Source organism: Peromyscus eremicus, chromosome 8a (assembly GCF_949786415.1).
Source record: "Peromyscus eremicus chromosome 8a, PerEre_H2_v1, whole genome shotgun sequence".
NCBI lineage: Eukaryota > Metazoa > Chordata > Mammalia > Rodentia > Cricetidae > Peromyscus > Peromyscus eremicus.
The window spans coordinates 44,534,011-44,545,867 of NC_081423.1; the positions used below are offsets into that span (position 1 = coordinate 44,534,011).

The 11,857-nt window shown below is 48.6% G+C and overlaps 1 non-coding gene and 1 pseudogene across 1 annotated transcript; both read right to left on the minus strand.

Annotated features, from left to right (window-relative positions):
- Nucleotides 1-5,864: 5,864 nt before the first annotated feature.
- Nucleotides 5,865-5,936, minus strand: Trnaw-cca (transfer RNA tryptophan (anticodon CCA)). Its single transcript has one exon. It is a non-coding gene; the product is annotated as a tRNA-Trp (tRNA).
- A 67-nt stretch (nucleotides 5,937-6,003) lies between these two features.
- LOC131916987 (tubulin alpha-1B chain-like) lies at nucleotides 6,004-9,005 on the minus strand (annotated as a pseudogene).
- Between the last annotated feature and the right edge of the window lie 2,852 nt (nucleotides 9,006-11,857).

Sequence of the window (11,857 nt, forward strand, 5' to 3'; positions counted from 1 at the left end):
AACGGGCAATGGCCAGACCAGATATAAAAATAGAATGCTGACCCACAATCCATGCCTAGCAACAGCCCTCAGGCGGCCCCTTGCTGCCAAACACAGCTGGGAAGCCAGCTTTGTGGCAGTCAGGAGGGGTAGGGAGCCTAGTGGACAATCCTGGAATCTTCCAGGCTTCTGCAAATCTCAGAGCTAGAGCTGACTCTGTGCTGCCACAAGCTTCAGACCCTTCATACATTTCCATCCTTCTGCTTACTGCCACCCCACAAGGGCCACACTGAAGCCAGAGAGCATGGATGACATCCAACCATCCACAGATGTGCTACTTGATCAAGTTACATGCTGAGCTAAACACAAAAGAAAGACATCTACAGGGATGTGACCAACAGAAGGAACCCCAGAGGTGTCTGTTGCTGGACTTTCTTTGAACTGCCAGTTCCCAAATAATGACACAGAGGTTTCTCATTAATTATGAAAGCTTGGCCTTAGCTTAGGCTTGTTCCCAACTAGCTTATAACTTATATTAACCCATTTATATTAATCTACGTTCTGCCACGTGGCCCACTGCCTCTCCCCCATACTATACATCCAACTTACTCCTTGCTGATGAATCTCGCCTCTGTTCTTCCCAGAGTTCCTATCTGTGCTCAGAAGTCCCACCTATCCTCTCCTGCCTAGCTATTGGCCATTCAGCTCTTTATTAAACCAATCAGAAGGCACCTTGGCAGAGACACATCTTCACGGTGTACAAAAAGATTATCCCACAATGGATGTCACAGTAGGAAGACAGAGCATAAAATCAGGGACAGCAGGCCTCAGGTGGCATGCAGAAGCCATACATAATGTCCCACCTGGGGTCCTATAGAGGAGGTCCCTGCCTACATGGCCTCATCTCTCTGGGTTCTGTCCTGTTCCCACACAAGTCACTCAGGAATGCCCTATTCTAGGTCACTCACGTACTTGCTGAGTCCTTTGCCCAGCTCCAGGGACTTGGACCTGACAGGGACAGCAAGGGAAAGAAGAAAAGACAAACACCTAGGAAAGCTGGAGCAGGTGGACGGGGCTCTCTGAAGCTCAGTGTGTTTATTATGCAGTTAAACAGAGAGGCAGAGTTACTGTGTGCAGCAGAACAGGAAGCTAGGGAGTTGTTGCATGCAAATAAACAGAGCGGCTGAGTTATCATATATAGCTGAACAAGGAGGCAGGTTTAGCTCATCTCAGTTAGGAGCAGCTATGGGGGAGCATCATGGAAGAGAAAGATACAGCAGATATTTTCTGCACACACTGTCAACATCTGCACACAGAAGGTTTCGCCATCCCCATGAGCTTCCTCCCAGGGGGAAGACTTGGCCATTTTCCCACGGATCTGAGGCTAAGGTTCTTGACACGGCTGTGCTCATATCAATTGCACACATGCACCCAGGACTATCAACTGCACACATGCACCCAGGACTATCAACTGCACACATGCACCCAGGACTATCAACTGCACACATGCACCCAGGACTATCAACTGCACACATGCACCCAGGACGTCACCCACTCAAGGCTTCCTGCAGATACTCAGAACTGAGCTGTTTGTTGTAAATTAAGACTGTTCTCTTCCCGTCTCTGCAAGGTTTTCTGGGTGTGTGGCTTTACTGGGGCTGCATATAAGTCTGCACTTCCTCTCTGCTCAAAATTCTGCTGGGTACAGAGGCATGAGCCTGTAACCACAGCTATTGAGAAGGCAGAGAATGCTTCAGCCTGGAAGTCCAGGAGACCCTGCTGCAACTTGAGTGTTTGGGGGACTGATCTGACTGGAGGAACAGAGAGTGAAGAAATGAGACACACATACAGAAAATCTGGGATTGGTTGGCTGTGCACTTTAATAGAGACACACAGCATCAGGGAAACTCAGCATGATTATTACGTACAGCCAAATGAGGTGGTGGGTTGGCTAATTTCAGTAGGGGATCTCTGTAGGGGAGCCATCTCAGGCTATAGTCTGTGGGGAATCATGAAGTTGGCTTTACCTAACTGCCTTGAGAAGCATGCATCATATGTTTTGCAGGTTAGAGTCTGTAGCTCCTGGGGCACTGTGTGTCTTCCAGTTCCTGAGAAACTGAGGCACTCCCTCAGTCAGTGAAGCATTCAGGCTGCTTTGTGCTTCTCTGTATGTTCCCTTAGAAATCAATGAAGCATATAGAAATTTGTAAGGATGTTAATCTTAGACATTAATCTTGTGTACCCTGCAGAGCTTGTAGCTGCCATTGTATCCTGGCAACCACAATTGTATTTGATCCTAGAAATCACCACTGTACTCTATTTCCAATAAGTCTGGTTGCTTGCAATAAAATTGTCACACCTTCAGTCTTGCTGTGGCCCCTCCAACCTGGGCCTGGTTTTAATTTCTCCACCAGCCATATCAGGCAACTGTGGCCTGGTTAGTAAACGCAGGCACCTACAATGTCATCAAGGAGAAAAAAGCTGTAGTTAGTACTTCCTGCAGGTATAGTCAACATCCATACTAGAGCCAGGAGGAAAGCCTTGCCAGTCCCATGGGCATTGGGCTCCTTGATGTGGCTGTGCTCTTATCCTGACTATTATGAATATTCATTCATACAGGGGTAACTCACTCCCACAAGACCCCATTTCAAAAAATATATATTCATGCCCAAGTATGCCCTGGAATGTTGTCTGTGCATCCTCAATATTCACTGATGTGTGAAACAGACGCACAAAATAATAAGTAAAAATGTAACAAAAAAATTATAAACCCAGAGAATAACTCTTGAGGATACACACACACACACACACACACACACACACACACACACACACACTCACACAGTTCAGAGTCATCCTTACCTGCCTCCAATCAGTCAATCAATAAGCAATAAGCACGACAGGCCCCTCCCTAGTCACCCTGGCTTCTTCTCATTCATATGCACTTCCACAGTGATGAGGTGGATCCAGAAGGTCATCACCAGAACAGACATCATGCTGCTAAGATTTTCACTTCCTGTAAGCATGGGCGCTCACTTACCAGGCCCAGGTTACCTGATATGGCCCATCAAGGAATTAAAAGCAGGCACAGGTTGGAGGGGCCACAGCAAGACGGAAGGCTTAGACAAGTTTATTACAAAGGCAATCAGACTTTTTATAGCTTTATCAGAAACAGAATACAATGGCAAATCAACATACTTCCTCCAGTAAGGAACTACCTCCTAAAGGTTCTAAAACCTCCCCAAACAGCGCCACCAACTGGGACCAAGTGTTCAAACACGTGAGTCTATGGGAGACATTTCTCATTCAAACCACATGTGGGGATGGGTGTCTTATATCAGGCTTAAGATGCACTGACCTCTTCAAGAGGGAACTCACATGCTGTCAGGTCTGAAAATGACAAATCACCATCTCTGAATTGCCCCTCCCCTGCCCTCTATTATCTTCCTCAGAGAAGCTATCTAGGCTTAGGGATTTTTTTTTTTTCACTCTATTTTCATTATCTCAACGCTTTCTCAAACTTTCTCTCTCCTTTGTAAATTTTTCGGTGCACTCTTTGTTAGTGATCTACCTCACCCAGTTTCTTCTCATCTGGGAACAGAACCCGGGGTGCCATGCATGCTACACAAATGCTCTACCAGCTGAGCTCCTCCTCAGTCCCCTTAATATCTTTTCTTTTAAATGTTATTGTGAGTGAATCTTGTCTGAGATCTTATATATGAGAAAGCTAGACAATATGATGTGAAGCTGGTATCTCATTCAGAGGGAATTCATCTCCACCTCTGCCAGCCTCCTGTCAGTACCAGAGAGGTGGAGTGAATCATATCCAAAAGCCATATTTTATTTTACTTATTTTTCAAAAACTATTTATTTATTTTTATTTTATGTGCATTGGTGGTTTTGCCCGCATATATGTCTGCATGAGGATGTTGGATCCATCAGAACTAAAGTTACAGATGATTGTGAGCTGCCATGTGGGTGCTGGGACTTGAAATGTCCTCTGGAAGAGCAGCCAGTGCTGTTAACTACTGAGTCACCTCTCCAGCCCCAGAAGTCACTTTTTACATTCTTTTGGTGAGAAAGAGAGCACTTGAGCATACCACAGTCTCTTCTTCCTCGTTCTTAAGATGTGATACACTGTCCTAGAATTGATGTGCATAATCCTTTTTACAATAAACTTTATTATTTTGAACAAAATTGCAGATAAATAAAAACATCGTACACCAAAATTAATCAGAATCAACATCTACAGAACTTAGTGAACAATTAGAATTGGCATTCAGAATAGATCAGAGAAGCTTCACATTAAATTTTACACTTTCAATATCAGTATTTTTTATGCACTCATCCACTACTTTTTTTTTTTGAGACAGGGTCTTGATATGTAGCCTAGGCTAGCCTTGAGCTTGCAGCTCCCTGCCTTAGCCTCCCCAGATCTAGGATTATAGTCCTGCACCACAACAGAGTCATCATTCACATTTCTAAATACAGATACATATTTCAGTACCAAGTATATTTACAGGTTGACTATTTCTAATCTGGAAATCCAAAATGCTTCAAAGCCCAGAACTTTTTGACCAGTGACATGATACCTAGATCAGCTGGAAAATTCTACACCTTGACCTCACAGGACAGGTGGACATCAGATTCAGGAACACTAAGAATATCATAATGATTATCTTCTGACTGGGCACAAGATATATAGGAAATATAAGTGAATTCTGTCTTTGAATTTGAGTCCCATTTCAAAGATATGTAATTACATGTATGCCAATGTACTGGTTAGTTTTATGTCATCTTGACACAAGCCAGAGTTATCTAAGAGGAGGGGGCTTCAACTGAGAAAATGCCTCCGTAAGATCAGGCTGTAGGCAAGCCTGTAGGACAATTTCTTAATTAATGGTTGATGGGGGAAGGCCTGATCTGTTGTGGGTGGGGTTGTCCCTGGGCTGGTGGTCCTGGGTTCTCTAAGAAAGCAGGCTGAGCAAGCCATGAGAGCAAGCCAGTAAGCAGCACCCCTCCATGGCCTCTGCATCAGCTCCTGCCTCCAGTTCCCGCCCTGCTTGAGTTCCTGCCCTCACAGCTTTTGGTGATGAACTATTACATGGAACTGTGAGTGAAATAAACGCTTTCCTTCCCAAGTTGATTTGGGTCATGGTGTTTCATCACAGCAATAGTGACCCTAAGACAGCCGGCATTCCGAAAGTTTTTTTTTTTTTTTTAATCTGAAACAGTTCTGGGCCCAAGCATTCCAGATAAAAGATACTCAATTTGAGTTTCATGTTTATAATTTCCATGCAGCATGCTTTTATTTTCTTCATCAACCTTGGGGTGGGGGTGGGGAAGGAGATTTAAAACAAAGCTATTAACAAAAACCATTCAGGTCTAATGGTTGTAACCGGACTTGCAGGGGTATGGGCACAGATACTGAAGATATGACCAGAGAGAGGGTCATCGCGAGACCAAGAACCGTTTGGAGTAGGGAGCTGAGAATACGAAGTTCAAGGCAAACAAGGAGAGAGCTCCACTAAAGCAGACGGTTCAGCACTGACAGCTCACGCTGGCTTAGGTAACCTGATGAGGGGGATGGGCGGAGCCCGCGGGGCGAGGCAGGGCTTTGGCATTGGAGGCTGAGTCAGCGGACCTTCCCCAAGGTCCCACCTCGATGCTGCGGCGTCGGCTGCAGCAGCGCCTCCTGTCGGTCATCGGGAGTCATCGTTTTCCCGAGCATTCGGGTGTTCGGTCTCAAGGAAGAGAAAAAGTAGTACTGTCTTCCACGGCGTGGGAAGAACGGTCTAATCCGGTATTGATCTAATTTCTTCTTTAAAGCTTTACTGTACTTTATTCGGCCGTGGTTGGCGAAGAAAAAAAACAAAAGGCCACCCTGACCCCGACGTGACTTGAACACGCAACCTTCTGATCTGGAGTCAGACGCGCTACCATTGCGCCACGAGGTCACAGCGAGCTAGGGACTCTGCATCGCTAAAGGCCTCGCTCCACCGGCTCGCTCCCGGGCTCCGAGGTTCAGGGTAGAGAACTGTCGCTCGCGGATGCAGGGGAGGAGTTCGGAATCCCGCGGCGCCAGCCCGAACCGCCGCGCGGGGACCCTCGTCCGGCGACACACATCGGGCTCTTCCTCCTCCTCGGTCTCTCGCGGTGACTCACGGGGCACACAGTGTTGAGGGGACCCTCGCGGGCGAGGGGACGCCGAGGAGGGACGGAGGGATGCTCGGGAGCCGGGGGCCGCCCGGGGACGGTGGGACCGGGGGACCCGACTGACAGCGGCAGGGAGGCCGCGGGCCCCGCCCTGTAAGATGGCGGCCGCCTAGGCGGAGGGCCCGGGGCTGCCCGGCCGGGTGAGGGGACCGGGCGGGGGTGACGGGACCGGGCGGGGGTGACGGGACCGGGCGGGGGTGACGGGACCGGGCGGGGGTGACGGGACCGGGTGGGCACCGGGCCCAGGGCGGCCGGTCCGGGATGGCGGAGACCGGGTGGGCACCGGGCCCAGGGCGGCCGGTCCCGGATGACGGGGACTAAGCTGGCACTGGGCCCAGGGCTGCCGGTCCGGGATGGCGGGGACCAGGCGGGCACCGATGGGGACCAGGCGGGCACCGGGCACCGGGCCCAGGGCTGCAGGTCCGGGATGACGGAGACTAAGCGGGCGCCGGGCCCAGGGCGGCCAGTCCGGGATGGCGGGGACCAGGCGGGCACCCGGCGCCAGCGCTGGTTCTTAGTCCGCTGTCCCCTAGTAAGAAACGTGGGGACGCGAGAGGGCGACGCCTAAGCGAACGGCTTGATAAACCAGCGGGAAAGACGCGCAGCTTTATTAACTATACAAATAAGCATTTCTCGGAGGAAAGAGCAATCGCGGAATAGTCGTCACACGGAAATGCTAGTATTTCCCGGTGCTGTTTCTTCGTCCGGAGGGTGGTACGTATACCAGTGCAGAGATCCCACACAGAAAGTACCCGAATTTTCGAGAAGGGCAAATACCTAGCCAGCACCATTACCACGTGTACTTTAAAAATGCATGTGTGCATAAGTGTGAGCGCACATGTTTTTGGGTATTTTGAAAGGCTTGATAAATACATACTCATAAACTGAGGTACTCTTACCCTCGTAAAATCTACTAAAATGATCCTTTGGGTCTATTGAATGTTTCGTAAAACCTTAAAATGTTGCTTACACAAAACAACATTCACGAGACCCTAGGATAAAAACTTCATCAAACTCTGAAATTTAACATTAGATACAGATACCTAGATTTTAATGATGATTTCCTTCCTAAATAAACTGGCTCATTTAGGTGGCTCACAACCGTCTGTAACTTCAGTGCTAGGGGATCTGATGCCCTCTTCTGGTCTCTGTGGGTTGCCATAGATTCCCCCCCCCCCTTTTTTTTTCCAGGAACATTCTTTTGTTTGCTTTTAAGACAGGGAATAATTTTTTTTAAACCCATCAATGAAATGGATGGCTTGGGTCTATGAAAAAAACATTTAAAGCATAAGTCAGTAACTGTATGAACGCACACATTGCCACATACAACTTAACTGAACAGACCACAACTTTCTATGTTGGAACAGAATAAACTTCCCTGTAAAGGCAGCACCTTTGTGATGGTTAATTTGGTATTCTTCTCCTTCTTCCTCATCCTCTCCTTCAACAGAATCCACACTGACTTCCTCATAATCCTTCTCTAGGGCAGCCATGTCCTCACAGGCCTCAGAGAACTCCCCTCTCCTCCATGCCCTCACCTATATACCAGTGCACAAAGGCACTTGGCGTGCATCAGATCAAACTTGTGACCTAGGTGAGCCCAGGCCTCAGCAATGGCTGTGGTGTTGCTCAGCATGCACACAGCTCTCTAGACCTTGGCCAGGTCTCCACCAGGTACCACAGTGGGAGGCTGGTAATTAATGCCAACCTTGAAGCCAGTAGGGTACCAGTCCACAAATTGGATGTACACTTGGTTGTGATGGTGGCAATGGAAGCATTGATATCTTTGGGAACCACATCACCATGATACAGCAAACAGCAAGCTATGTATTTACCATGGCGAGGGTCACATTTTACCATCTGGTTGGCTGGCTCCAAGCAGGCATTGGTGATCTCTGTCTGCTACAGAAAGCTGCTCATGATAGACTTTCTCAGCTGAGATGACAAGGCATATGTGGCCATCTGGATGCGAGGGTAGGGCACAGGTTGGTCTAGAATTCTGTCAGATCAACATTTAGGGCTCCATCAAATCTGAGGGAAGCAGTGATGGAAGACACAATTTGACTTATCAACCTATTTAGGTTAGTGTAGGTTGGGCGCTCAATATCAAGGTTTCTACAACAGATGTCATAAATGGCCTCATTGTCTACCATGAAGGCACAGAGTGCTCCAGGGCAGCGTGGGTGGTGAGGATGGAATTCCACAGTGGTGGAAACCTGGCAGGAGGGGGGTTGGGGGGAGCTGGGTAGATGGAGAACTCCAGCTTGGACTTCTTTGCGTAATCAACAGAGAGCCGCTCCATCAGCAGGGAGGTGAACCCAGAGCCAGTCGTGACCCCCCCACACACACAACCCCTACACATCTCCTATCTCCCACCCCCCACTCCCCACCCCGGCAAAGCTGTGGAAAACCAAGAAGCCCCAAAGACCTGTGCAGTGGTCAGGCAGTTTGCGAATTCAGTCCAAGACAAGGTCAATGGTCTCCTTGCCAATGGTGTAGTGACCATGATGAGCATAGTTATTGGCAGCATCTTTGTCACCTGTGATGAGCTGCTCAGGGGGGAAGAGCTGGCAGTAGGTACCAGTGCAAACTTCATCAGTAACTGTGGGTTCCAGGTCTACGAACACTGGCCGGGGCACATGCTCGCCAGTGCCTGTCTCTGAAGGTGTGATATGAGTCATCACCTCCCCCAATGGTCTTGTCATTTGGCTGTGAGACTGGATGCCATCTTCCACATAGTAGAGTTCCCAGCAGGCATTGCCGATCTGGACATCAGCCTGGCCAACATGGATGGAGATGCACTCACTCATGGCTGCCGCTTCAGGCTGCCCGGCGGATGGCAGAGGCAAGGAGGAGGAGTTGCTTCTTACAGCTCAACTCTTAGGCGGTGGATGTAAGAGAACCTGCTTTTGTTTGTTTTTTGAGACAGAGTTTCTCTATGTAGCCCTGGCTATCCTGGAACTCACTCTGTTGACCAGGCTGTCCTCGAACTCACAGAGATCTGCCTGCCTCTGCTCCCCCCCACAACCCCACCCCCTACCTCGATTGCTGGAACTAAAGGTGTGTGCCACCATGCCTAGCTGACCTTACTTTGTAGTTCAAGAGATAGTAAGTAAAAAAATAATTAGCAGGGTCTCTGGAGTGGAGAGAGGTGTCCCTTTCATCTAGTCTCAGAGTCTTCCAAGAGACCGATTGGGTTCGAGTGTCCTTCCTTCCTTCCTGTCTCCCAAACCTACACAGCCTTGGCCATGCCAGAGTGTAGGCACAGAAGATCCCAGACACTAGATTGAATCCCCAACTCTGCTGCTCTTCCTCTCCTGTGACTGGAGTTTAAAACAATTGCAAACGTTGTCCCTCCCAGGAACAGTCCCCGCCATGAGCATCTCTAAAGTTATTTCTTTTACCTTAGTTAAAGGAGTTTCTTGCCTAAGAACCTTTTGAAAAAAATGCATAATAAACGAACAAACAAACCTGGGCCTGGAGAGATGTCTCAGTAGTTAAGAGCACTTGCTGCTCTTTCCAGAGAACCTGGGTTCAGTTCCCAGCACCCATATTTGGCGGCTGACAACAGTTCCAGGGGATCTTTCTCCCCCTCCTGGTGTCCTTGGGTATTGCATGCACATGGTCCACTCAGGCACACAAACACCATAAATTAAAATTTACACCACCTCAAGAATTCGTCTGCTAGATTCAGAGAAGAAGCTTTCTTATCTGAATGGTTTTGTATTTTGTTTTGAATCATCAGGTTAAAAGTGCGGGTGGGAGAGGCTGTTTTCTTTGTATCCAATGTTCAAGGCAATGTATTTTTTCTGGAGAATTATCTCCATACTCTTGGGATAGGACTGTCTATGCTGAATGAATAGGGAGGAACTGAGGGCAGTTAGGAAAGTAAACAGGTATTTTACAGAAAAGTGGGGATCCGAATTAACTAGAAAGGAGGAGCATTATGAGCCTGTAGGTGACCACATTGATGGAGGTGGTGAGCCAGCCAGGAGCCTCATCGGAGTTCCTGTCACTCCGCTGTGATTCTGGGAAGGTATGAGGAATGTTGGGGTGTGCAGATGAGTGCAGATGACCTGGGGAAATCTGCAGATGTGGTAGTACTCTGGGGACCCAGCAGCATTGGGTCCTTAAGCGGCCCAGGTGAAAAGGAGTCCAGGGAAGAGACAGGTGAATGGCCTGGCTCATACCCATCGTGACTTCCCAGCTTTAGAAGTGTGGCCCCGAGACCCAGGGGCACCCACTGAACTTCCCAGGTTCTTATGTCTCAAGATTTTACCAGGGGCACACAGAAAAAGAGTAAAAATGGAGAACTCAAGATTTTACCAGGGGCACACAGAAAAAGAGTAAAAATGGAGAACTCAAGATTTTACCAGGGGCACACAGAAAAAGAGTAAAAATGGAGGTTTTTCAAGAAAGGGAAAGCAGGGCTGGAGAGATGACTCAGCAGTTGCAAATGCCCAGTATCCACGCCCAGCAGCTCACCACTGCCTCTAAGGCCAGCTCCGGGGGGGATCTGACACCTTTGGCCTCTGTGGGAACCTACAGAGAGAGAGAGAGACAGAGACAGAGAGACAGAGACAGAGAGAGAGAGATGGTTTAGGGAACTAATACTCTTGTGTAAAAGGCAAACTGGTCCTGGGATCACAGGGTAACCAATATTTTAAATGCTCTGTCACATTTATTTTTCTCTACAGATTATGTACTAATGAAGCAGTCAGAGGGCTGAAGAGATGGATCAGTTGGTTAGGACCAGGGTTTAATTCCCAGCACCCGCATGGCAGCTCACAACCAGCTGTAACTCCAGTTCCGGGGGATTGGACATCCTCTTCTTGCTTCCATAAGCACAGGCACACTTATGGAGCACAGCACTGAACCACTGAGCAACACCCCAGTGTGGCTGAATGTCACGACACGGGTGGGTGGGTTCACGCAGCTCCGTGGAAAGAAGACTCAGAGGCATCTTAAGAATGAATACAGCCTTTCATGGCTGCAGGGGTGTCCAGCCTCGAAGGACTGAAGCACTATCCCTTCGCCTAGGGCATTTTTATTTCACTCTATTTACAGTTTAGCCAGTTAATTTCTGTACCTTCAAAGCAACCTAAAAGAAGCTCCTAGAGACCAAATGCCAAGTGCAAATTACTTGATTTCTCAGGTACCACGATTTTCCAGGTTTCCTGAACCAAGTTTTGCATAGGCCTTTGATCCTTGGGGGACTCTCTGATCCTTGACTCTCAGACAAGATTCACATAGGGCGATAAGAGAAACAAAAGGTGTGGTTAAACAAAGGAAGGAGTAGGGCTAGGTGCTGCTCTCTGGAGCCAAGCCAGGAAGTCAGCAGGAATGCACTACACCCCAGTCTCTCCACTTACTGCAGGCTGCATCTGCCTACATCTGCCAGGCTTAGAGTGTTCTAGAAGAGCAATGCATGTGAGACCAAATGGGCAGGGAGCAGACAGAAGTGAGGCATGCCTGGCTCCGTCTCAGCCAAGTGATGGGAGCTCATAAGAGGAACCCAGTGTCCTGTGGGAGCGGCTCAGCTGCTCCTGGATAATGATGACAGCTTGGAAGTTGAGGTGGAAGATTGACAGCCAGAGCCCGTGCATTAACCTTCCTCGTAAGTAGAGAGCAAGTTCTTTTCTGGAGGAAGATCTGAGGGGCA